Source organism: Pogoniulus pusillus, chromosome 15 (genome assembly GCF_015220805.1).
Source record: "Pogoniulus pusillus isolate bPogPus1 chromosome 15, bPogPus1.pri, whole genome shotgun sequence".
NCBI lineage: Eukaryota > Metazoa > Chordata > Aves > Piciformes > Lybiidae > Pogoniulus > Pogoniulus pusillus.
The window spans coordinates 6,394,123-6,420,215 of NC_087278.1; the positions used below are offsets into that span (position 1 = coordinate 6,394,123).

Consider the following 26,093-nt stretch of genomic DNA (forward strand, 5'->3'; position numbering starts at 1 on the left):
TGCTGCCGGATACCGGGGCCGACTCTTTCCTTGCCTTCCACCTGCCTGCCAGAGCGGGGTGCAGAGGGGCAGAGGCTTAGCTGGGCTCGCCCAGCGTCTGCCCTCCTCTCCCCTTGCCGCTTCGGGCGGTGCTGGAGTCGCGGCAGCAGCCGTGAGCTGCGGGGCCTGAGAAATTCCTCCCTCACGCCCTCCTCCTCCTCGCACAGGTAAACTTTCTGCTCCCACTTGCGGAGGAAGGGAGCGCTCTGGCAGGGAGGATCCAGGCGCGGATCAGCCCTGGGAAGCCCTAGATATTTATAGAAGCATAGCCAGGGTACGGCAGGAAAGGTGGCTCGCAGCCCCTCAGCGGGGAACTGCTCGTAGCTTTGTTAACCACAGCCCAACGAAACCGTACCAGAAATGCAGGAACGGGCCACGGGAAGGAGCAAAGAGAGGGAGGGGGCGGGCGAGGCGCGCCCCCGCCGCAGTATGCTCCGGCTGCCTCACGGGCTGGAGGCCCCCGCCGCCGCCCCGGCCCCCGGCGCGCCTGCTGGCAGGGCTGGGTGGGCGCGACCCCCTTTCTCCTGCTCTGGGCTGAGCTCCACGCTCCGCATTGCCGACCCCCTCCCACTAACAGGCCTCCGGACCACTGTAGGGACAAGAGAAACGGGAAGGAGGGTCGAGAGGACCCGGGGAGGGGGGAGGAGGGGCTGTCGGTGGGGGTAAGAGTGGCAGTGTTCGGCCCCAGGTGCAGCAGCTCGCCCCTCATTCCGCCCACCCACCCCTTTCCTTGGCGTGGGCGCTCGCAGTCCCACGCGTGCCGGGCGGAGCGGCGCGGACTTGAGGCTTAAAATAACCCCGAGGCGTTCAACACCTTGTGCCCGGCGCTCCCGGCGGGGCGCGGCGGCTCCCGCACCCACCCGGCTCTCCGCTCCCTTTGTCTTGCCACCATCTTACGGAAAGACTCACATGCCACGCTACGGTCGGGATGCACCGGTGTCTCTCGCGTATCTACAGCCGAGCGGCACGATAGCCATTTTGCATCCCTCCCTCCCAAGTGGGCTGGGGAAGGGGCTGCTTTTCGTGGGGACGCTGGGTGGGGTGGGGAGGCTGGGCTGGGGGGTGGCGGAGAGGGGCCACGATGCCCGCTGACAGCATCGAGGGGACAGGAATAAATTAAAAGCCGTGAAGTTGCCTAAATACAGCGCCTCGTAGGTTCAGGTTAAGTCTCTTGACGTGCTTGGACTTAAAATAGCCCTTCACCTCCACGCAAGCAGGGCGGGCTCCTGCTGCGGTGCCAGGGGCGGCCCCGGGTGTCCCCCCACACACACCCTTGGTGCCTTAGCCCCGGCCCCCGCGTTAGGCCGCTCACGATCGAGATGCCGGCGTGGGTTCTAAGTAATGCACCACCCTCCTCGGCAACAAGCATGTTCCTGTGCACTGCTATTCCTAACGAGCTCGGTTTTCACACCAAAGCATGACAAGGAGCTGCTGGATCAGTGAAAAGAAAGAGGCAATTTACGGGTGGAGGGAGGGATGGAGAGATGGATGGGAAATATCTTGGGTTTCAATCCTTTTCCAAAGCCATTTTCCTTCGCGTGCCTACCCCGATCCCAACCTGCCCACCCTGGGGGGGAAATCACAAGGGACTGTCCCCCCATTCACAACACGGCATGTAACTCAAATCGTCCCTCTCGCCTTCTCTTCATGTCCTATTTGGTGAGCCAAGACGGAATCAACATGTCTGGTAAATGTTTGCTCCTTTCCCTTGGGTTTTCTTGGTGTTTTTGGGGGGGGGAATCTTTTTGCTGTATCTGCTATTAAGAGCAGCATCCCTAAACCTTTTGTTCTACCGTGAGTAGCCTTCCGTGAGCAAACCCGTGTACCAAAATGAGCTGCCAGCAAAACCACAGGAATAGGAATTTCCCTACCTTGGTTTGTAGAAGCAGAACCTCTAGACGGACAGATCAAGGGAGAGAGCATGTTGGGAATGTCCAGTCTCCTCTTCTTGCTTGCATATCCACATAAGAAGAATAAGGGTCGGGGAGCAAACGTTGGGGAATGAGTTTGTCTGTTTGTTTTTAAAAAATCCTATTTGGTTGTTAAAAAAAAAAATCAATCAATCAAGGATTCTTTGTGGCAATCTTGCGTCTTGAAGCAGTGCAAATTCAAAAGCCAGCGAGAATCACTTCAGAGGATGGCAAGGATCGTGAGTGACAAGGATCGTCAAATGCAGGTTCCAGAGCAAGCATTCCTTTCGCCTATTTAATGATTATTCTTACAATTATTCTCTTTTTTTTCTTTCTATTTTTTTTTTCTCCTGTAGCCCTAGTGGAGGTGGTTGTGTTTAAAGCAATTGGAGGTCGGTGCCGTTCTTCTGTGAAGCATGATTATCCTCAAACCGTCCCCTTCCTGAAGGGAAAAATAAGCATCAATTCTGTATTAGACGGGTCTGAGGGGGATAAAAACCGCTCCCCGAGAAAGACATTAATAGATTGAGAAGAAAGGAAGGCAAAACGCATTTCCCAACAGTGTACACAAGCAGAACCAAAAACAACCAAAAAAAATCTTTTTAAAAAATAAAAATAAAAGCCCCCCCAAACCCCAGCTGGCACAAGTCTATAAATAATTCAGGTACGGGCTGACTACACCATTCCCGGGATAGGCATGCATACGAGACGGGAAAGCGGGCGCGATGTGAATCGCGGCGAGAAAACGAGCCCTCCCTTCCCCCCTCCCCCCACACGGCCCCCTCCCCACGCACGCACAGCATTTTGCCCACCCCCAGGCCCAGCCCCCGGAGGGCTGGCGAGGGCCGTGCCCACCCCTCTGCAGTGCTGCCGGCAGCGTTGGGCTGGGTGGGCAGCGCGGGGCGCACACCCGCGCACACGCACAGCCCCCCAGAGGGGGAGGGAGGCGGGAGGCAGCTGGGGCCGCTTCACCTGCGTTGGAGCTGGTTTGCACCATGCGGCCCCCTCCATCGTCCCTTTGGCTCTCTGGGGTTTGGGATGGGCTCTGGCGGTTTGTTTTCTTTCTAGGGGTGGGTTAACGGCTGAGGGTCGTCCCCCACAGCACCACCCCCAGAGCAGGCGGGTAGGGCTTACGGCTATGCGGGCATTTATTTAACCAACTGGCAGGTATTTCTTTTTATGTTTTTTCCCCATTCCCCCTCTCATCTCGCACGGAGAACAATTCGCACACTTAGAGCTGTCAGAAAATACAGACCCACATACATACCAGCAAATCCTGCTCCAAGCACCCGGGCTGCTCTGAGCAGCTACTGCCCCCCTCTCTCCCTGCAAGGCTGATCCACCTCAGACATGCTCAACTTCTTCATTCTCTTCTCTTGATACTGCCAGGGTAGGAGATAGAAGGTGGGGAGGGGAAAGTGTTCAGAGCATCACCCTAAAAATACGTAATTTAAAAAAAACAAACAACCTCTGCAATCTGAAAGCTCCAAGAATGCTTCCCGAAGGTGAAGAAAGCACGGGAAGGTGAACGGCAGCCTAATGATTAGTAGCAATAAAATATACCAGCGGAAAATTATAGAGGGGGAGGGGAATATCAAGACAGGGGGGTGAGGGGTGGGCTGTGCGAGTGAGCAGAGGGGGAATGGAGAGGAGGAGGAGGAGGAGAGACGGTGCATGGAACGGGAACTCAACCTCTTCCCGCCGCCGGAGGGGGCAGGTCTCAGCCTCCGACGCCTGGCGGGGGCGCAGGGGGAGCCCGTGTCCGGGCGCGGAGCCGCGCTTGGCACCAGTGCCTGCCGCCGGGCGGGGGACAGGGACGAGCGGCAGCTCCGCGCAGCGCTGCGGGGCGTGCCCGGGGCTCTGTGGGTCAAGCCCTCCGGGACCGAGACCCACGTGGTTGGATGCGACCGAGAAGGAATGTTTCACAAAATATAAAGTATTAACAATAGCCATGAAATAGTAATAATGAGAAGAAAGGAAGAGGCGCCCAGCCAGCAGGCAGGCAGCAGAACTGGATCTGAGCGAAGAGAAAGGAGAGCAGAGATAATGCTACTATCCAAACTGGATACTCTACAATTAAGCCGGGTGCTTTAATTGCTATTCTGAGAGCCCCCTGGAAGCTCAGCGACGTGAGATCAGTCTGAACAGCAAGCAACGGGCTCTGCATGCTCCTCCCTGCCCACAGCGCCCTGCGCGCAGTGGCTGCGCTCTTGCCACCCCAGGGTGCTCTTAGCCTCAGCCTGGCAGTGCGATCCACTCTGCAGTCATGGATTCATCCTTGTTCCCTCCCATGCTTGGGTTTAGCTCTGGGTGACCTGAGCAGAGCAGAGCAGAGCAGAGCATGGGTACGTGCCCTCTGCAGCACTGCAAAGCAGCCCTAGGGGAAATCTGCCCCAAACTGGGGTAAACTGGAGAGGATAAGGTGGCAGAGCCCCTCCAAGTGGACCTGCAATTCAGTTGAACCTTTCAGGATATTTAGTCACTCTAGGGTCACAGATGTCCACCCTGTGATGGGGAAAGTCCTCCACGTGCTGCCCTGACAGCTATACTGGTCCTGCTGGAAGTCAAACTTCCTGATCACTATGTGCTCTGCTTTGGTTCTGCTGTGATCTGCACTGTCCAGCCTTTGCATTCCTTTCACTGGAGGGAAACACCCTCCAAGGAAAACACAGTATCCTGTACTCTACGTGGACATGCTCTGTGTCCAAGAACAGTGAGGAAGGCAGCCCTCAGAAGACAGGCAAGGAAGCTCTGGATTTCAAATGCCAAAGAGCTGTGTTCCAGTAAGCAGCCAGGCATGCAGTGCTGGCCCTTTGTTTCAGGTATGTACCTGCAGTGAAAAACATGAATATAGCTAAGGTTCCTGAAGAGGGAGAGCCTCCTGAAAGCATCTCTGGACCCTCAACCTTCTCTCAATCCTCAGGCTCTTCCAGTTTGTATCTCAGAATCCATCCACATGGTTCAAAGGGGGTTTGATGGCTTGGAGGGGAGGCTATGAATGAAAACATGGCTGTAGCATAGCAGACATTTATCAGTAGGCCGTCTGAAGCTTAAATGAACTCCTGTGTCCACACACAGTAGGTGTACAATAGTATTTTTCAAGTAGCCGCAGTGACCACAAGCAATACCAATCTGTGCTTGAGCTTCTTGCCAAAAGCAGACACCAGCATTTTAAGTTCAACAGCCAGGATCTTTCTGAGGGTGCTGGTAAGATCTGCTCTATAAGAAAGATTTTCCTAACATTTTTAGGCATGCTTTAAAAAAAAATAAGTGTCACCAAGCTGGGGGCAGATGTGGCTGGGTTGGAGGGCAGAAGGGCTCTGCAGCGAGACCTTGACCACCTGGACAGATGGGCAGAGGCCAATGGGATGGCGTTCAATAGCTCCAAGTGCCGGTGCTGCACTTTGGCCACAACAACCCCATGCAGAGATACAGGCTGGGGTCAGAGTGGCTGGAGAGCAGCCAAACAGAGAGGGATCTGGGGGTACTGATTGATACCCGCCTGAACATGAGCCAGCAGTGTGCCCAGGTGGCCAAGAGAGCCAGTGGCATCCTGGTTTGCATCAGGAATGGTGTGGTCAGCAGGAGCAGGGAGGTTATTCTGCCCCTATACTCTGCACTGGTTAGACCACACCTTGAGTACTGTGTTCAGTTCTGGGCCCCCCAGTTTAGGAGGGACATTGAGATGCTTGAGCATGTCCAGAGAAGGGCGACGAGGCTGGGGAGAGGCCTTGAGCACAGCCCTACGAGGAGAGGCTGAGGGAGCTGGGATTGGTTAGCCTGGAGAAGAGGAGGCTCAGGGGAGACCTTATTGCTGTCTACAACTACCTGAGGGGAGGTTGTGGCCAGGAGGAGGTTGCTCTCTTCTCTCAGGTGGCCAGCACCAGAATGAGAGGACACAGCCTCAAGCTATGCCAGGGGAGATTTAGGCTGGAGGTGAGGAGAAAGTTCTTCACTGAGAGAGTCATTGGACACTGGAATGGGCTGCCTGGGGAGGTGGTGGAGTCGCCGTCCCTGGAGCTGTTCAAGGCAGGATTGGACGTGGCACTTGGTGCCATGGTCTAGCCTTGAGCTCTGTGCTAAAGGGTTGGACTTGATGGTCTATGAGGTCTCTTCCAACCTTGGTGATACTGGGATACTGTGACTGTGGTTTGTTTGTTGTTTTTTTTCATCCTAATTTCAGTAAAAATGGGAGATGTATTAGCCAAAGTCTGGAGTAATCTGAAATTACCTCAGAGCAGTTAGAACAAAGAAATGTAGAGTGATAGTTAGATACAGAAGTTGCTAATAGCTGAAAAGATTAGTCATTTGCTTTGCCCATTCCTTTCACTGATAATAGTGGTACAAGAATAGCAGCCAAGATTTGGCCAAGGGAAGCTTTTCCATTCTGTGTGGCAAGAAAGCATAAACTAGGACTATGCAGGTCATCTTACATTCCTGTGGATGAAACAGGTGGAGAAGGAGCTTGACAAAAAAAAACTTAAATTTTAAAAAAAAAGAGTGAGGGAATGGTTTTCATCAAGCAGGTTGCTTTGAAACATAAAATGGAAGGTTAAGAAGTACCTTAGGAACAGTTTCTGAAAAGGAACCCATCAATCAGAAGAGAACAGCTGCAATTATTTTAAGCAAGTCAGCAATATTTGAGATTATCACTCTATGTGACCTGAAGATGGAGTTCACCAACTGCAAGTTTTGTCTCTAAAACTGCACAACTCACAGTACATCGAATCAGAGAATGGTCTGGGTTGGAAAGGACCTCCAAAAGTCAGCTAGCCCAACCCCTGCTGCAGTCAACAGGGGCACCTCAACTAGATCAGGTTGCCCAGAGCCCTGTTGAGCCTCACCTTGAATATCTCCAGGGATGGGGCCTCAACTACCTCCCTGGGCAACCAACTTTTCCTGACATCCAGTCTAAATTTGCTCTTCTCTAGTTTGAAGCCATTGCCCCTCATCCTGCCACTGCAGACCTTTGAAAGCAGTCTCTCTCTCCATCCTTCTTGTAGGCCCCCCTTCAGGTACTGGAAGGCAGGGATTAGGTCTCCTCAGAGCCTCCTCTTCTCCAGGCTGAACAACCCCAGCTCTTTCAGCCTGTCTTCATAGCAGAGGTGTTCCAATCTGCTGACCATTTTCATGTCCCTCCTCTGGACCTGCTCCATCGGGTCCATGTCCTTCTTGTATTGAAGGCCCCGGCTCCAGACACAGTACAACAGATGAGGTCTCACATGGCAGCATGTGGCATTGTTCATTTTCAAGGATAAGGCTAATTGCCTTTCTACTAGATGTATATGTACATCTTATGTAAATATCATATATATTCACATTTATAATTCTCTCTTAAATAAGTTGCAAGGGCCAAGGTCCCTGTGTTGATCAGGTGCCCAAGAATCCAATCTGATACCATTTTCAGAGAAAGGTGACCTGTTCCCCTTGACCAAAGAAATCAGTTACAGGTTTGGATCAGGGCACGCAAAAATGCCACTTGTTCCAGAATTATCTTCTTCCAAATATTCTGCACAGCATCTAACCTCCAAATTACTTTTACATTAAGATGTAACATGCATTGTAAATAGTGAGGATAGAGGTAGGCTCCAGATAAAACCTGTTACAAAATCCCCATCAGCCTAGTGCCATGGCAGGGTTTACTCTCACTAGCTAGGGTCAGCTTTTATTTTCTCTCCAATCAACTAAGATGAATGAACTTCATAAAATGAAACAAATAGCATCTCTGATGGGAAATTGGTTTTTCAAACATCTCTTCAATTCAAAAACACTTACATGCTATTTGTAAGACAAATTGAGGGACTTTTAAATGTGTCCATGCTCACTATAAATTTGGGGCCGTATAATTCTTATCCGGCCTGAGATAAAAGAATGTGGATGAAAGTTGTTACACCAAAAGCAGCCAGGGCTGGATGTGGCTGGGGAGGACAGAGAGCAGCAGAGCCATTCTGGCCACCACAGAACAGCATCTGCCAGCACTGAGAGGGACCAAAGGCCCTACAGTATCTTTAATGGATGAGTTCATAAAGTCAGAGCCCACTTCCAGTGCAGTATGTCTGTAGGTAAAGTGCAGTTTTCAGGTGATGGGAAAGAGTGGCAATTCACAGGCCACCTGCATAAACATGGATGCAGTTGCATCAGTGTAAGAAATGCCATGGCTGTGAAGAGGAATTCCTTATAATCAATTAAGTGGATCTTAATTGAGTTCTGCATAATTCACGCCATAAAGAGGTTTTTCATTTCTCTGGGTGCTTGCATGTGGGCTGTAAAACATGGTAACCAAGTCTCCAGCTACTTTTATCACAGAATGCCAGGTTGGAAGGGCCCCCAAGGATCATCTGGTCCAACCTTTCTAGGTAATAGTGTAGTTTAAATGAAATGGCCCAGCACCCTGTTAAGCTGAGTCTTAAAACTGTCCAGTATAGGGGGATCCACTACTTCCCTCAGGACATTATTCCCATGTCTAATTGTTATCATTGTGAAAAACTTTCTCCTGGAGTGCAGAAGAGGTGCTGGGAGTTTTTCAAGAACACTCTCTTAGACACACGAAACCAGTCCTTGCCTCTGAAGGCAAGGGAAGTAAGCCAAACAAGAGACCCTCTTGGCTTAATAGTGAGCTTCTGGATTTGCTCAGAACCAAAAGGGAAATGTACTAGAGAAGGAAAAACCATAGAATCATAGAATGGTTTAGGTTGGAAGGGACCTCAAAGATCATCCAGTTCCAGACCCCACCACAGGCAGGGACACCTCCCACTTGAAAAAAGCAGAACATTACCTACTGAACATTACCAGAGATGTAGTTAGGAAAGCAAAAGCTCAACCTGAACTGGAATTAGCCAGAGATGTCCAAAAGTGTTCTGCAGATACACTAATAACAAGCAGAAATAGAAAGAGACGATAGGCCACTATTGAACAGGAGATGTGAACTAGTCACCAACAGCGCTGAAAAGGCAGAGGTCCTCAACACTTTCTCCACCTCTGAGTTTACCAGTGCTGTTGGGTGTCAGGCCATGGCAACAAACATCCAGGTTGACTCGGACACAGAGCCACCTTCAGTGAAGGAAGAGCACATTTCTCAAATACTACAGGAGCTTAATTCTTACAAATCCCAGATGCTGCCTACCTGAGTGTGCTGAGTGTTGGCTGATGTCATCATGAGGCCACTCTCCATGATCTGTGACAAGGCATGGAGATCACAAGACATCCCTGAAGACTGGAAGAAGGCTGATGTCACCCCATCTATTTTTATATGCTGCTCTGCTCTACACCACTCAGCCAATCTGATGATAAAGTAGCTAAATACCTCTGTGCCCATATCCTGGATCTTCCCACTGTCTAGGACACTGTGGGAAGTCCTGGTGTTCAGGTACTATAATGGTTTTAGAAGATCACCATAACATTGGCCACACAGGTCCCCAAGCAAGGATGCCACATCATGCTGCATAACAAACAGCAGGAAGAAATGAAAGCAAACAGAGAACCGGGCACACCAACCTGACAGTCTCACAACCACTTGGCTGCAGGACTCAGTTGAATTTTGACATGATTTTTTTTATCTTTTCTTCTGCACATGGCTCAGAACAAATTGATGCTAAAGCAGAACTGAGCCAGAAGCCACTGGAGTAGGTGTTCTAGTCAGTGTCTTGCACAGACACCTGGACACAAGAAGGCCATTTGCTTTGTTTGCTGTCTCAGAGGACATTCCTCCTGCATGCAGCCCTGCAGAAGAGAACCACGAGCACTGTTGCACTGGCTTTGAAGTGATATACATGTTCTCTCAGCTGTCATACCAGGACACTTAGCTGAGCTGTCAGTGCTTTACATGGCAATAATTGCAACATCCTCTGCTGTCTCTGCCATGGACAGCCTGCCCCCAGAAATCCTAAACCACTAACAGACTGGTCGTTTTGTCACACAGAATCAAAACAAGTGTGAAGTAGATTAAAGGAGAAATAGCTTTCTCTGTGTCTTTACAGACCCACTTTATTCTTTTGAGTCAGAAACATCAGACTCACTGAAATTGGTTTTCCTGGATGGTCATTTATACATGAAATACATACACATTAAACTAAGAAATTGGGGAGTTCTTCCTTTCAAACAAAAACTTGTTGCTCTTAAACTGCAAAAGCACAGAGCAGATTTCAAACTGACACTGCAATTTTTTTTAAGATGGTATATGGATCCTCTACCTATACAGCACATCCAGACTGAAGAATTTCTCTGTCAAAAGCCACCTCATCTAATAATAAATAGTAATTACTAGTGGATGCTGCCACCAAACTGGTACAAACATTAGCCACATACATGCCAGCCCTTTTCATGTGCCACTCAGAAGCATGAAGGAAAGGCCTTGCACCATACTGAGAAAGAATCACAGAAACATTCAGGTTGGAAAGGACCCTCATGATCACCAAGTCCAACCATTAACCCTACTCTACAAGGTTCACCCTAAATCGTACCTCCAAGAACCACATCCGAACAACTTGAACACAGCCAGGGTTGATGACTTCACCACTTCCCTGGGCAGCCCATTCCAATGCCTGACTAGGAAAAAAAAAATCCTAATATCCAGTCTAAGCCTACCCAGTTGCAGCTTGAGCTCATTCTGTCTTGTTCTAGCACTGATTACCTGTGAGAAGAGACCAGCAGCAGCCTCTCCACAATGTCCTTTCAGGTAGCTATAGGCAGTGATGAGGTCTCCCCTCAGCCTTCTCTATTTCAAACTAACCATTCCCAGCTCCTTCAGCTGCTCTTCATGAGATTTATTCTCCAGGCCCATCCCTCTGCACTCGCTCCAGCACCTCCACATCCCTATTGTAACGAGGTGCCCAAAACTGAACACAATACTCAAGGTGTCAAAGATGTCTTTGTACTCCACTTCTGGGGTGTAAAAGATCATTCCAGTGGCTGGAGATTTTGTCCCACCTCACTGGTCTTAACGAGGCACGGTTTCCTGACACACTTGAATGAATGAGAAGCTATAGGACTCCAGGCAGTCATCTCCATCCCGTTCCAACTCTAATGAGACAAACAGATTATATGGGTTGGGTTGTTTGGGATTTTCTTTTTCCAAAATCAACTTTCTGCTTGATGAAAACCTTATTGGTTCTCTCCAGATTTGTGTGATGACACTTCCTTCTCTTTACTGGCGGAGCTGCAAAATGGATTAGGCAGACTGCCTTCATGGTTTAAGGGAAACTGGGAAACGGCTTTCAGTAAGAGATAAGGTGTAGCTTTTGCCAGCTTATCGTGATGAAAAGCTGAAAAAGAGTCTCTTCAAGGAAGTGCCTGCATTCACCTCTTCTCTGTACAGAGCAGAGAGCAGTCAGGAAAATCGCCCGTACGTCTGAAAAGCGTCGCCAGTGTTCTAGCAGAGGATCCATCAGAGCATTCAAAACTAAATTAAAATCCCAAGGAGAAATAGGGGATTTAATTCTAGGATTAAGCTTTGAAGTTGCTCCCAGGAAATAAATTATTATTGGATGAGAACCAACACACCAATTATCTAGTTTACTGCTCATGCTACTGAGAGCTGCTGCGCGCACCCTCAGGGATCAGATACCATGGCTCTACCTAGCCAGTCTTGTCTTTAACACAATATCCACATAAAGGCAAGAGTTCAGCTAGCTGCATTCCAAGAAACTTAACTTTCCAGCTGCCAATATTAACAGGAAAAGCATCCACTACAAAAATACAGGGTGATAAAATTCAATTACTTAAGCTCCTTGATTCTCATCTTTTATCCTGCTTCATTGTAGGTAATAGAATGGTTAATAATACACCACACTTCGTTGCTCTGTATGTTATATTCGGGTCAAAACACTACAGTATGGGGGCTACCATAAAAAGAAAGCACATTTCTTTCTCTTCCACAGAAGGCCACAGCTTTTCCTTTGCCATTCCACAAATTACTTCAGCCTACCCAGAGTACCTCACCTTTACTCATGCAGCCTCAGCTCCTTAATGCTTGTTCAGTGGGACGTTGCTGCATCATGGACCATCTCCTACAAAAGGAATAAGTAAAGTTAAACAGCTCCAAGACTGTTAAAAGCGTTGGGAGCAAAGCAGAGTACAGACATCAGAGCTGATATTTCACTCTAACTAAATGCTACCAGTTAATCAGTGCTATTATAAACTCACTTGGAACATTAAGTTACTGTGGGTAAAAAATAAATCCTTCCCTCTTAAAATACACGTGTCGCCACTGAGGCAAAAGCTGGCAGCAACAGTGTACACAATTATTTGGTTTTTCTCCCAAGTAGTGCTTTGGTTGGTTTGTTTAAACACCTTATGACCTAAGAACACTGTTACCAAAGCATCACTACCTATGGTTTCCTCCTATCTTTTCTCCATGGATTTCTTTCCAGTCCTTAACGCAAGGAAACAATGTATGCAATGCTGAGGTGAAATCCCACCCATGGTCCGTGTCCCCCTGCAAGCTGTGTCAGACCTTTGGGTACCATTTGATACACACATGCACCTATGGAGCGATGCACAACTCACTTTTCATGGCAGTAAGGCAAAGAGGAGGCATTGGTTAGTGTCACCAGCTGGGCTCCCTGCCAGCACAGCAGTTCTGACAATCCCCATTGCTCTTGACCTCCTATCAGACCCAGCTTTTCTCAGAACAGTTTGGGGTCGATAACAGCACTAAGTCTCACTCTGTTCCTCTCATTCTTTGTTCAGGTGAAGCAGATGGTGTTGCAAATAACTCGCCAAGCTGGTGTGGTGGGGAGAAATTGTAGCAAAGGAAAATATCATTTGTACTGTCAAGGATTCTGAACAAGAAGCTACATGACATTACAAAAGTAGATCCCTTTTCTGAGAGGCATGTGGGTCTGAAAGCAATCTTCTAATCAGAAATAAGAAAGACTTCACTTCCAAGCCAAGAGCCTGCGAGCTGGGAATGTTCCCACAGGGTTTGGGTTAGGTGCTCACTCCAGTGTTTGTTGTACATTTGTATTGACCACCTAATTTAAGCCAAATGTTTTCTGTAGACACATTTTAAAGTGAAAAACTATCTCAGCATGCAGCTATGGCCCCTGAGATAGCTCCTTGCCCAGAAACAAATACAAGAGATGTTAGCAAGCTCAGAAGTAACTCTGAAAACCATCGCGTCTGTGCCAGTTGAGAGCCAGGACCACCTGCTCTTGTACCCATTTATTTAGTAGTCTCATTCATTGAGGAGGTGGAATAAGGCTCAGGGGAGACCTTATTGCTGTCTACAACTACCTGAGGGGTGGTTGTGGCCAGGAGGAGGTTGCTGTCTTTTCTCAGGTGCCCAGCACCAAAACAAGAGGACACAGCCTCAAGTTATGCCAGGGGAAATTTAGGCTGGAGGTGAGGAGAAAGTTCTTCACTGAGAGAGTCATTGGACACTGGAATGGGCTGCCCAGGGAGGTGGTGGAGTCGTAGTCCCTGGGGCTGTTCAAGGCAGGATTGGACGTGGCACTTGGTGCCATGGTCTAGCCTTGAGCTCTGTGGTAAAGGGTTGGACTTGATGATCTATGAGGTCTCTTCCAGCCTTGGTGATACTGTGATACTGTGAAAAGCTTGTGCTAAACCTGAATGTTCACAGAGCAGGGAAGGAAAATTTACCACCAGCAACTGTGGTTATCATGTTGCCCCATCACCACCACATCTTCCTGAAAAAGGATACCTACCCTTGGCACATCACTTTATGCAGATGGAGATAGATTTCCTTTGCCTGAGCTGTTTCTAAGTGAGCCAGCTGACTCAATAGTTCAGCCCTCCAGCTGGAAGAGGCATTAAGATTTCTGTCAGATTGCTCTATATTCTAAAGAAAACTGCCACCTTCTTCTCTCCTTTACTTAGACATCCCCTTACTTAGACATCTAGGAAGAGGCAATAAGCAAAATACCTCTGGTATACATTAGCTGCCTCTTTTAATCTACCATCAAGTTGAAATGGAGGAAATTTATCTTAGCTGCTTTGAAGCCCAGCAGCCCATTTTTGCTCTTATGTTAGGTCTGACCCAAACTCAAGCCTCAGCATCATGATTGCTTTCACTCCCCACAGACTGTCTCATGCCCTTGTTTTTGGTAATACATCAGCTGTGAACCCAATCCTGAGACCAGGCCTTACTCACCTCACACTGCCATGAACTCAACAGAGCATATTTTGGCTTCAGCTGAGCAGCCTCTGTCCTCCAGCAAGCCTGTCCCATTGCATTACTGCCAGGACTCAAGTGCTGATTGTGTTTCTATGGCCTGGCAGTAGGTAAATGGAAAGTAGGAACCCTTCCCATGCATAGAGCATGCCTTCTCCTCATCCCTTACCAAGCACCAAATTCAGAAGAGCACACATTTTTCTGTCCCTCTCCCCTCACCATCTTGGAAAATGTCCACCTAGAGCTTTGGCCACACTCTGGCAATTTTCCCAGTCCAAGGACAGAGGCTGGGCATTAAAGCAAGGCAACATTTATTTGGAAAGACAGCTCAAAGCAGCTCACACTGAACATTTTGGCTTCCTCTGGCCCTTGTGAACAGGTTTATCTGAGAAGGGGGAAATCTGTGATTCATGCTCTTTTCATGCTATTCCCTTGTACTTATGCTGTTGTGGTGTTTGGTTCTATGACAAGGCCATTCCTCCTTTGTTGTGCCCTCTAGAAGCAAGCACATAAAGCTCCTGCAGCGCTGTGGCTTGCTCCCCTGGTGAAAGAGCAGCTGGGGTTTTCTCATTAACTAATCTGTCTCTCACTGTGGAGGCTTGGGCCAGGTGCCCTTAAGAGCACCACAGAGACACAAGTGATAGAGTCCCAAGGGGCAGATCTGATAGATAGTAGCTGAAGATGAGCCAGCAGTGTGCTCAGGTGGCCAGGAGAGCCAATGGCATCCTGGCCAGCATCAGGAACAGTGTGGCAACTAGGACAAGGGAGGTTATTCTGCCCCTGTACTCAGCACTGGTCAGGGCACACCTTGAGTGCTGTGTCCAGTTCTGGGCTCCTCAATTCAAGAGAGATGTTGAGGTGCTGGAACGTGTCCAGAGAAGGGCAACAAAGCTGGTGAGGGGCCTGGAGCACAAACCTTGTGAGGAGAGGCTGAGGGAGCTGGGGGTGTTTAGACTAGAGAAGAGAAGGCTCAGGGGTGACCTCATTGCTGTCTACAACTACCTGAAGGGAGGCTGCAGCCAGGTGGGGTTGGTCTCTTCTGCCAGGCAACCACCAATAGAACAAGGGGACACAGTCTCAAGCTGTGCTGGGGGAAGTATAGGCTGGATGTTAGGAGGAAGTTGTTGGCAGAGAGAGTGATTGGCATTGGAATGGGCTGCCCAGGGAGGTGGTGGAGTCACCATCCCTGGAGGTGTTCAAGCAAAGCCTGGATGAGGCACTTAGTGCTATGGTCTAGTTGACTGGCTAGGGCTGGGTGCTAGGTTGGCCTGGATGATCTTGGAGGTCTCTTCCAACCTGGTTGATTCTATTCTATTCAAGTTAAGACTGATGCAACCACACACAGACTGCCAGAGAGAAGGAGCAGAACTGAGAGCTATCTGAGAAGTGTGTATTTTGACTAGCTGCCTTTCTCAGCAGAATGAGTGATACAGGTTACTGTTATTATTTTTTTCTTCTCACAGCTAAGGATTTCATTTCCAGCTTGTGGCCCTAAATGGGGACACTCATGTGAGTCAGCTTCCATAAGTCCCCATCCTCTGGCCTTTGCTAGTTAACAGCTTTGTTGTAGGAGCACAGCCTCCGCAGAGGACACTGTCTCAGTAGCATGGGTGACACAAGGGACAGTCCATGGCCTAATGAATAAAAAAAGCAAGGGGGAAAGGTGATATCATTAATGCCACTCTTACCACTTCTGTCTTCAGAACCATTGGAGGAGGTCTGTGTCTCAGTGACATTGTTCTCTGGGGGAAGCAGAGAGAGCAATCATAGAAGGGCTTGAGTTGGAAGGACCACGGGCAGGGCTACCTCCCACTAGACCAGACTCAACTTTAAGGGCTGTATGCTGACAGTGTGAGATGTGTACAAGCTCACAGCACAGCATGTCTGAACACCTTCAAGTGCATACAAGTTCCCTGTACCTCCTGCTGCTGACCTCCCCGAAGACAGAAAGCAGCACAGTCCCATGGAGTGTTGGCCCCTGTTTCCCAGAAGTGATGCTCTATAGCAGAGAGGAAGGGATCAGCCAGGCAGTTGCAGTCAGGCAAAAATCTAAGTAGTTCCCCAAAACCAATGAGGCCAGAACTGCATTTTTTTCTGTTTCTAGATATATTAGGTCCCAAAGTTGAGGATAGATATGACTCTGGAAAAGGCCTTGCTTCTGATACGGTCCTGGCCAGAAGAAAAGCCAGCAGCATACACACACAGGATCCTGAACCAAAAAACCCCATGCAATAGGAGAAGAAAATGGAGCTCATACATAGGAGTGATGACTTCAAGTTGGAAGAAACCAGATGTAGTTAGACATTAAGAGGAAATTCTTCACCACGAGAGCAGTGAGGCACTGGAACTGGTTGCCCAGAGAAGTTGTGGAGGCTCCAACCCTGGAAGTATTCAAAGGCAGGATGAACAGGGCCTTGAACAACCTGGTCTACTGGGAGGTGTGTCCCCCCATGGCAGGGCCCTTGGAACTAGATGGCCATTAAAGTCACTTCCAAGCCACATCATTCTATGACTCATACAAGGCCTTGGTGCAGGCATCCTAATGCAAAGTTAGCAGAATAGTTTAAGCTCTTCTCTATTCCTTGGGAGATTTCAACTGCCTCTCTCAACCTTTATCCTTCAACAATGCAAAGTGAGTATTTTTCCTCTCCAAGCATGCTAAGGAAAGACTAAGGGACTGTAGCTGTCCTATCTCCAAAGAAAGAGTGAGGAGGACAACACAGGTGACTGCAGGCATCTCCATCTGAAACAACAGTATGTGGTACAGGGCACTGGACCCAAGTGGGCCATTCTGGGCTCTAGGAGCTGGGGCAGGATGATGCTGAGTAGGCCTCCACCTCACACGACATTGTCACTTTGCAACCCAGCGCTCTGAAGTGGGAGCTTTTCTGAGAAGGACGTGTGCACTTGAACACAACACTGACAGAGCAGAGTAAGGCATCTCCTGGGTGCAGGGCTGACAGGCAAGGCAGTCATGGACACTGTGGGCTGTTGTTGTCTGCTTCTAGAGCACTCCAGCACACAAGTCCTTAGGCACATCAGCTGTAAATAAACAGGCTGACGCAAAAGACACACTGTACAGTCTCTCTGCTTAGTGCAAACAGCATGGCAAGACCTCTGATGCTGGCTAACTTCCTGGGCCACAGAACAGCAAAATCAGGCTGGTGAACAGCCTCATTGCACCTCCTCCAAACTGTCTTGGGCATCTGCATCACTCTTCTGTGCAGCTACCAGCAGCCACGGCTCAGCTGAATAGAGCTGAAATAACTAATCACACAATCTCAGCTAATAATGGTAGTCCTCAAGCTCTGTGATTGCAAGCATCTAGCATATGTACAGATGATAAATGTCCCCAGAGTTAGTGCTCACAAGACCAGTTTCTGAGGTTTCATCAGAAAAGACTGACTCCTTTAAAATCTATTCTTGCTTTTGAAGTCTGACAGAGGTCAGAACTTCTTGGTGTCTTGGTGTGCTGCAGTGAAGGAGTGAAGCAGTGCAATCTCCTTCAAAGGGGGTGAATAGGAGCAACTGACCTCACTATTAACTGCATTTCTGTCATTGTATCTATGGCACTTTTTCTCTTGATGGCCACAAGGATTGGAAACTGCAGCGTGGCTGTATTGACCTGAAGTGTTTGGTTCTGTGGCAGGCATACAGCAGAGTGTGACAGAGGAACAGCAGTCACTCCTCACCATCAGGAAGTCACAGGATCATAGGATAGCTGAGGTACAATCTCTTGCTCAAAACAGAGCCAGCTATGAGATCAGGTAGTGTTGCTCAGGGCTTTAATGAGTTGAGTCTAAAAAATATCCAAGGATGGAGGCTGCACAGCCTCTCTCTGCACAACCTGTCCCATGCTTTCATAGCCTCATGTCTTCTGCAGAAATACAGAAGTGCACTCTGCAGGGTCTTTGAGTCTGACCTTCTGAGACAGTCCTTGCTGGCAGGGCAGACTACAGCTCCCATGTTTGCCAAGCATGCCTTCACAAGGTCACAGGAAGGCATGTGTCAGGGTCCTCATAGCCCACGTATCTCTTCAAAACCCTGGTGTCCAGCCTTCTCATAACTGCTCTGCTTACATCCCTGTAGAGCATCGAGATACCTGTCAACTCCCTGGCCTCACCAAACCCATGAGGAACTACACACAAAGGCATAGCCAGACCTAGTACTTGTTCCACCACACAGCCCTGAGCACAGCACAACCAGTATGGACCATGATGGTTATTATGTTTACCCTCCTCTCCTAGCCCCCCTTTACCCTCCCACTAGCAGTGTCCTGCAAAGTGCCCCCTCCTCAGGTATCAACAGCTGAACCCTGACAATAGAGTTGCCAAGCAACACAAATCCTCCCAGCAACCAACCATGGCAGACCATGGCAACCTATCACAGACTGCCTCAAAGGCCTGCCACCATTTTGTCTCTCAGCAGCTCTTCCATCCAGCCATACCTAGGATCTGCTCAGGATCAGGTCCATCCTCTTTTCCATCATCGGCCAAGAGCAGCAGCCCACATGCTGATGCCATTGCCAAGCAGACAATATGTTCATGAGTCAACACACACAGTACACACAACCACAGAGGCCAACCAGGAATGGCTTCTCACTGCTCTCAGCCTAGCCCCATCTCTCTACCCTTCCCATGACCATGCTACACACCAAGGTTCAATTCCCTTACATCAGAACAAGACAAAAGACCCAAGTGCCCACCACATCTCTCATGTCTTCCTTCCCTGCAACAGGACTGTTGCACCATGTAGTGTCTTCCCCAGCCTAACTCCAACCTTTCAGAGAGAAGCAAAGTGGGTTTGTCTGCCTTTGGAAAGCTCTCTGGCCTTTGCAGACCCTCAGCAGATGCAATGGCATGATCATCCTGTAGACAAGGGTGGTTCAACCAGGCACCTTAATCACAGGACAGACAGATCCCAGTTTCTCTTTGGCACTTTTGGAGCAAGTCCCCTGCAAAGGCAGGGGGCAAAGGCACATCAGCAAGATCAACAGGTGGCTCTCCTGATGCAGCTCCTCCCTGCTCTTTCTTCCATCTCTCTCTTCTGCTTTTCATAAAATCACAGAATCATTTAAGTTGGAAAAGACCTTCAAGCTCATCAAGTCCAAACATTACTCCCACTCTACCAAGTCCACTACTAAGACATATCCCAAAGCACCACATGTACATGGCCACCTCTCTGGGCAGCCTGTTCCAATGCCTGACAACCCCTTCAGTTATTTTTTTTCTTAATGTCTATCTTAAACCTCCCCTGGTGCAGCTTGAGGCCATTCCCTCTTGTTCTATCTCTAGTTAGTGAGAGGCCTGGAACACAATCCCATGAGGAGAGGCTGAGGGAGCTGGGGGTGTTTAGACTAGAGAAGAGGAGGCTCAGGGGTGACCTCATTGCTGTCTACAACTACCCGAAGGGAGGCTGCAGCCAGGTGGGGTTGGTCTCTTCTCCCAGGCAACCAGCAACAGAATAAGGGGACACAGTCTCAAGTTGTGCCAAGGGAGGTCTAGGCTGGATGTTAGGAGGAAGTTCTTCACAGAAAGAATGATTGGCATTGGAATGGGCTGCCCAGGAGGTGGTGGAGTTGCTGTCCCTGGAGGTGTTCAAGACAAGATTGGATGAGGCACTTAGTGCCATGGTCTAGTTGATTGGACAGGGCTGGGTGCTAGGTTGGACTGGATGATCTTAGAGGTCTCTTCCAACCTGGTTGATTCTATGATTCTAGTTACTTGGAAGAAGTTACTTTCCTTAAGGAGGTAGCCAGAGCACCTCCTGGTACCAGTACTAGTGATTCCCAAACACCAAATCTCTTGTCTCACTATCACTTAGGTTTCTATACAAGAAAGCTGCAGTCAGAAGGTCCTGTATCTATGCCTCACTGTCCTGGAGTTTTATAGCAAATATCATGAGCAAGTGGGAGGCAGTAAACTCTTGGAAAGCATTCATGGCAGTTGGGAGCAACTGAAAGCCTGGCCCTGCTGAGATCTCAGGGTGAGCACACTAATATCTGTACTCAGCAGAGCCTGATAAAGAAGCTCCCTAGGCTGCCTTGGGCAATCACAGAAACCTCCCCAGAAGAAGACCAAGTTCAGAGGCTCACATGCTGGCACCATCTGTCTGGTATGTGTGGCACACAAGGGCAGCCCAGAAAGCTGAAGAACTGTTTGGACACAGTGTTTTTACCAGGCACATCACCATTAGGGGTTGGGAGCACCCCCACAGTTTGCTCCAGGTTGGAGCAAGGACAGAAGGCTTAGACAAAAGCACTGTTTTGTGCAAGGCAACAAGCTCCAAGCATAAGCCACAACTCCAAAAGGAGCTTTTTTAGGAGAGCCACAGCAGAACCATCTTCCCTTGGAGTGATTTGTATTTCTCTTCACATCACAACACACACAGCTCAAGTCCCAGGCCCTGCTAGGAAGACAAAGATCTCTCTGCCACAAGCAGGGAGCAACATCTGCACAACCAAAGAGGGTGGTGAGGAAAGGAGGTTACAGCGAAACCCCATTCCTTACCCACAGGCATGAGTAATGAAAGCAGAGATGTTCAGCCTCACTAAGGAGCTGTTTCTTTCCAGTGCATGTTGCTTGTGCTCTGAGTGAGGGACTTGGGGAATAGCCTTGGTCCCCAGATTGAGTGCTAGGCTTGACAGGGCATGCTTAGGCTGCTCCATCATAGATCTTAAAGACTCCTAATGGTGACAGATAATGATGCTAATGTGGCATAGCCTTGCCATTAATCAGCCCAGGTGCAGTAGCCTGCTGATATAAATTCTGGGTTCAGTCTGTCCAGACCCAGCTTACATATACCTAGCTCCATCTCCATGGACTGTGCAGGCATCTCCTTCTACAGCTTCTTCTTAACCAAAGCAGATTGCAAGGGTTCACGTGAAGCAAATCAATTCTTTCACATAAAGGAGCTGAATAAACTTAATTAAATTGATAACTGGGCCAGGCTGGATTAAACTAGTGCAAATTTGGGTATAGGCAAGGCTTTGTTTTTAGTATTAAAATTGTTAATCCAGGCTGTATGTGAGTCTTCAGTCCAGTCTTTGAGTGCCTATCTCTCCGTCTGGTCTCAGATACAACACATGGAAGAGCTGGAAGCACTCATGATCCTGCCCTCAGAGTTCATATTTAGTGAGTTCTTACCTGCATCTTGAGGAATCCAGTAAGACTGCTGCTTTTTCCATAAAAATAACTTTATGGAAGCATCTAAAGACAACCATTCCTCACAAAGGAGTGTGAGCAGGGCTCACTCTTTACAGAGAAGCTGTAATTTCTGGAGAAGCAGCAGTTAACTAGATCATTCTGTTCCAGCATCTCATCTGTGGGCCCTCTATAGGGATGATGGTATTATCCTATTTTTCCTTCCCAGCTAGTTAATAGGAAATCCCCTTTCAAAGGCAATTTCCATTTTAAATCACCCACATTAAGAGAGACATGTTTAATACCAATAAATCCGCTTTCTTAGAGAGACAGAGGAGCCAGGCTCATCAGCTGACTAAATCCTCTCCCCCCACCCCCATTCCTGCCTTACAATCTGTAGATCTTGCAGAAGGGCGATCTAAGACGTCTGTAGTTAGCTAGCTGCACTTCTGAGCACTGAGCTGCTCCTCACTTTGTATTCACTCTGTGCCAAACCCATGTCACAAGGACACAAGGAGCTAAAATACTTCCCTCACTAAAAGAGAGCAGGAAGCTCAGACAGAGATGCTTCAAGGCTGGGTTTCCACACACCTCCCATGGGAGCCCCTCCCTGCACCAGTCTCCCACTACAAGTCAGTGTGGGCTGAGTGCTATCTAAAGGCTTTCCAGGTGAAGTTATTTCCATCCTCAAAGCTTCTTGCAGCACATCTAGGAGAAGCAGTCACTGGCTTCCAGTGCCTAAAACACATGCCCTGAGGGCTCTTCCCCTGCTGTGAGGACCCTGCTCCATGCTCACCATCACTACTTCCTCTAGCCTCATTGTTCTCACAGACACATCTTTGGCAGAGAAGCAGGTGGCAGTTTTTCCACAACTCAAGTGGCTAAAGCAGCAGCCATCAGTGTGGGAAATGTTAAGGCAGTGCTTCATCAGAAGCCAGAAAAGGGTGACCTCAAAGGACACCCTTTCACCCCAAGGTCAGGATTGCACCAGGGTAGTGGCACAAGTATCTCACTTGTCCGACAGGAAGACACACAGCTGACTAAGGGGGAAGGATGAGGAGCTCTGAAACCTGAATAAACTCCCTTCTGCTTTCCACTGCTGTGATAAGGATCAGGAGCAACAACTACAAAGATAAGGCTTTGGAGGAGAAAAACTCCAAGGTACAGCAGAAAACCTTGACCTTGCTGCCCTTAGAGCTGCCAAGAACACACCCAAAGTCACTCATGTGATATTCCCCTGCCTCATCATGCAGCTCCAGTAGCCAGATCTGCTGGCAAGTACAATGCTGTGTCGCTGCAACGATCTGTCCTAGGAGACCACAGGCAGCTCCCTTCCTTGAGCTGAGGTTGTGACATGTTGGTAGGAATCCTGAAAATTCCTTTGAAGTCTTCCATTTGCAGCAGATGTTGGAGACAGACTGTAATTCATCATATGCTTTTTACCAGTTGAAAGTCTGAACACCTTATTTGGCCAAACAATTCTTGCTTGTTTGACAGCAGCTGGACACATATCCCTGTTTCTTCATCCATGCCCCAGCTCTGCAAGCACCTCTATAAGCAGGTATCGTTAGGCATATGCACACCAGGTACAGCATGGCCATCAGCAAGCACCTACCTGTGTATAAGGTAGGGCTTCTCAGAGAGGGGGTTAAGCCCAGAGACCTAGGGAGGCCTCATCAGTGGTATCCCAACCTGTAGCAGAACTCTTACAATCTGATCCTTCCCTTTCAGGAACACTGCTCAGACAAAGCCTGTTGATGGAGAAGCACTTCAGAGAGCAGCTTCTTTCTTTAAGGAGCATAAAGGTGGACACAGGGGTCATCTTATTTAAAGATCCTTGGCCTCATTTTGCTCCACAAGTCTATGGCTGGCTGGGCATCACTCAGCAGCAAGGACAGATCTTCCACTGTGGGAAAGTGCCCTGCCTTTACTGAAGCAGGAAGCCATCCTCCTCCTCCTCCCTCGCAGCACTCTTTCCAGTCTAGATAGCATGGATAATTATATCTGTTTCCATGCTCTGCTTAACCAAAGTGCTAGCTCTTAAACAATTCCAAAACCACAGACATTTTGCTTTACATTTTGCTTTCAATCTTGTACTCATTTTCCACCTGATCCTAAGATCCATTTATTGATCTGAGAATGAATAAACCTTAAAATAATTTTCTTTTCTAAATTCTGTAGTCAATGAGGGAGAAAAGAAGAAGGAGAAAAACACAAGCTGGGGGAGCTTGGTGGCTTATTGTACTGCAACTTGTTACAACAGGCTACGTTACATTACAATTCAAGACCTATGATACATAGACCAGGGTAAAGCATATAAAGATGTATACAAAACCTATACAATAACTTGTTCTAAACACTGCTGCTAGCTGGGGAGGGGGGGGGAAGAAAAAGAAAGGGGGAAAAAAAGGAAGGGGAAAAAAAAACAACCATAAAACATGTCAAGAGAAATAAAAGGCAGAAGGATGCCACAATCCTTATTTTCTGTTATTCCAAGATCATCTTAACCTCTCTGAGGGACAAAGCAGCTTGCCTGACCACAGTCTTTTTGCTTTTGAAGAGCTGAATTAGTCCCCTAAGTAACTTCTGCCATGCCTCAGGGTGGAGTTAGGTGTGTGTTAGAATGTTCCTATCCGTCTGTATCTGCACTGAACTGTTAAGCAGATGCTCACTGAGGAGAAAATAGACTGCAATAAACTGGCACTGACACAGATCTGAATCTCTGGAACTGTCATAGAGATAAAATCCATTTAAGAAATGTGGTTTCCATTTCCATTTTCTTTTAATAAAAAGCTATTGAAAGATTAAAAATACCTCCTATTTCAAACAGAACACTCTACACATCAGGAAAAGGAGGCACAGAGATTTAATTTTATTGATTGAAAATGTGAATACATCACAATATTGGACCTCATGGAAGAGCCAAATTAAAGTCTTTTTTTTTTTCAAAGCAAGGAACAGAGCCTGTCCTCATCTGCACAGCTGACCAAGACTCAAGGTCTGGTCCATTTTAGAAGCTGCAGTTGATGTGTGGAACCCCACAGTCCTCAACAGAATTACACAGAGCAAAGAAGAGAGCATACAATGCAACACACTGAAGTGAAGACCTCTGCACTGTGCTGATAGAGAACTGCCCTTCTGCCCCACAATGAATCTACTCTTTGGTCTTACCCTCAGCACTCCATCTCAGCCACTATGCAACATGAGGCCACTTGCTGCAGTGACTTTAGCACTGCTCTTTCCAGAGTGGAGCAAGACCCCAGAGCAGTCTATTCTTTGATCCTAGTGCAAATCTCTCTGAGTTCCACCTAGGCTGCTTCAATAGCATTTAATGAGCTTCCCCTCCTGTGTTAATCAGCAGCCATGACAAAGCCCCAAAGTTACACAGAAAAATTAGTTTCTCCTCTCATGATCCTATGAACAATTACTCTGCCAAATTAACCTGCCTCTACATCAAGCCTTCAGTCTTGCACTCTTGGAAGATTTAAGGGTATGAATTTGAAGTACCCTTGGTATTTGGATGGGATCAAAAGCAGGAATGGAAAGCTATACTAGAGAGCTATACACCCCTGCACCCTCTCCAGTAAGTTCAGTAAGCCAGGTTCTGGTGGCTGGTCATCACACCAGCCTGCTAGAGATAAGTAAAACCTGGACAGATCCAGCACCCTAAATGCCTGCCATTATGTACCAAAGATAAAAATTGCTATGCCAGCCTAATTGGTGATCAGGTCTTCTGTAACAGTGTGAATGAAGATCACCATGGATACTCTAAGTTGCTGCATACTTTCAACTCACACAAAAAAACTGAAGAGAGTTTTAAATTCCATTTTTTCAGGCTATGATGCCCCCACACTCTGCCTTGCATAGTTTTTTTCTGGAAACATTCACATCACAGTGTTTCAAGTCCCATCTCTTTATGCTCCCTTGCATTCACTGTCACAGGGTGAGCAAGATGTCTTGCAACACTCTCCTGTCCAAGGTAGAATGTCATGCACGTTGCTGCAGAAAGTTTTCAGGTCACTAGCATAAAATGACAGCAATCCAGAATTAGCAACTACAGCAAGGCTACCAGAAAATTAACAGGAGGCTGATAGCTGTACTGAGAGTTGGGTCTCACGCAAGAATCTGAGCAGCCATTTCCTTGTAGCCACATTTTAGCACACAAACATTCTTGCATTAGCTTAAGGAATGCCAAAGAAGCACCAGTACTGCTTCCAGCAGTGCCTTGAAGAGCACCTGTGATGAAGAAAAGGAAACTGCAGCATTTCAAGGAGTTTCCCAAGACAAGACCAAGCATCTTGCAAGACTTCTACTTTCCTTTAGGCTCTTTAGGAGCAGAAGGGGCAGGCTACTGCACAAGGAGAAGTAAGAGATGGAGAGCGTAGGACCATAGTGCCACCCACACAGGCACAGCTCCAAAGCACCTGAGCAAGGTCAGTGCAGCAACCATCCAACAACCACAAATGAAATCCAAGCTCAGCCCAAGAAGCCCAAACAGATTCATTAAAGCTGAGAGCAGGCCTGCTCAGCTCAGGCATGGAGGAAGCCTGAATTTATATAGCACTTCCAGGCCAAGGGCCACAGTGAAAGCATGTATGGGGGGTCCTAGGTGAGGCTGCTGAGGGCAATTGCAGCCCACCAGGCAGTGGGGGCTTGACAGCAGCTGGTTGTGGACACTAAGCAATACTTAGTGTCTCCATTTTCCATGTATGGGCCATGAGTCAGCTTCAATGGCTGCTGCTTTGAGTTTTTCACCTAGCAACAAGAGAAACGGATGGATAGGGGGTGTTAGGAAAGACACTGAAGCAAAATGAGATAAGAAAGACAGAAGCTAAATTGTCAGGGAGATGGGGGGGGTTGCCTAAAGCTACC

At 48.2% G+C, this 26,093-nt stretch overlaps 1 protein-coding gene across 8 annotated transcripts in view; it reads right to left on the reverse strand.

The window, feature by feature from the left end:
• Nucleotides 1-26,093, reverse strand: part of GRIN2B (glutamate ionotropic receptor NMDA type subunit 2B) — a 332,222-nt gene that overhangs the window by 247,535 nt on the left and 58,594 nt on the right. The window contains exons 3-5 of one of the 8 annotated variants that reach the window (XM_064155083.1): nt 11,886-11,953; nt 3,217-3,331; nt 1,911-2,391 (exon numbers count right to left, since the gene is read on the reverse strand). The gene's annotated coding sequence lies outside the window, so the exon portion shown is untranslated. Of the gene's footprint in view, nt 1-1,910; nt 2,392-2,630; nt 2,683-2,747; nt 2,833-2,921; nt 3,017-3,216; nt 3,468-11,885; nt 11,954-26,093 lie in introns of those variants that run through there. The other 7 variants (XM_064155084.1, XM_064155085.1, XM_064155082.1 and 4 more) reach the window with 7 other exon arrangements.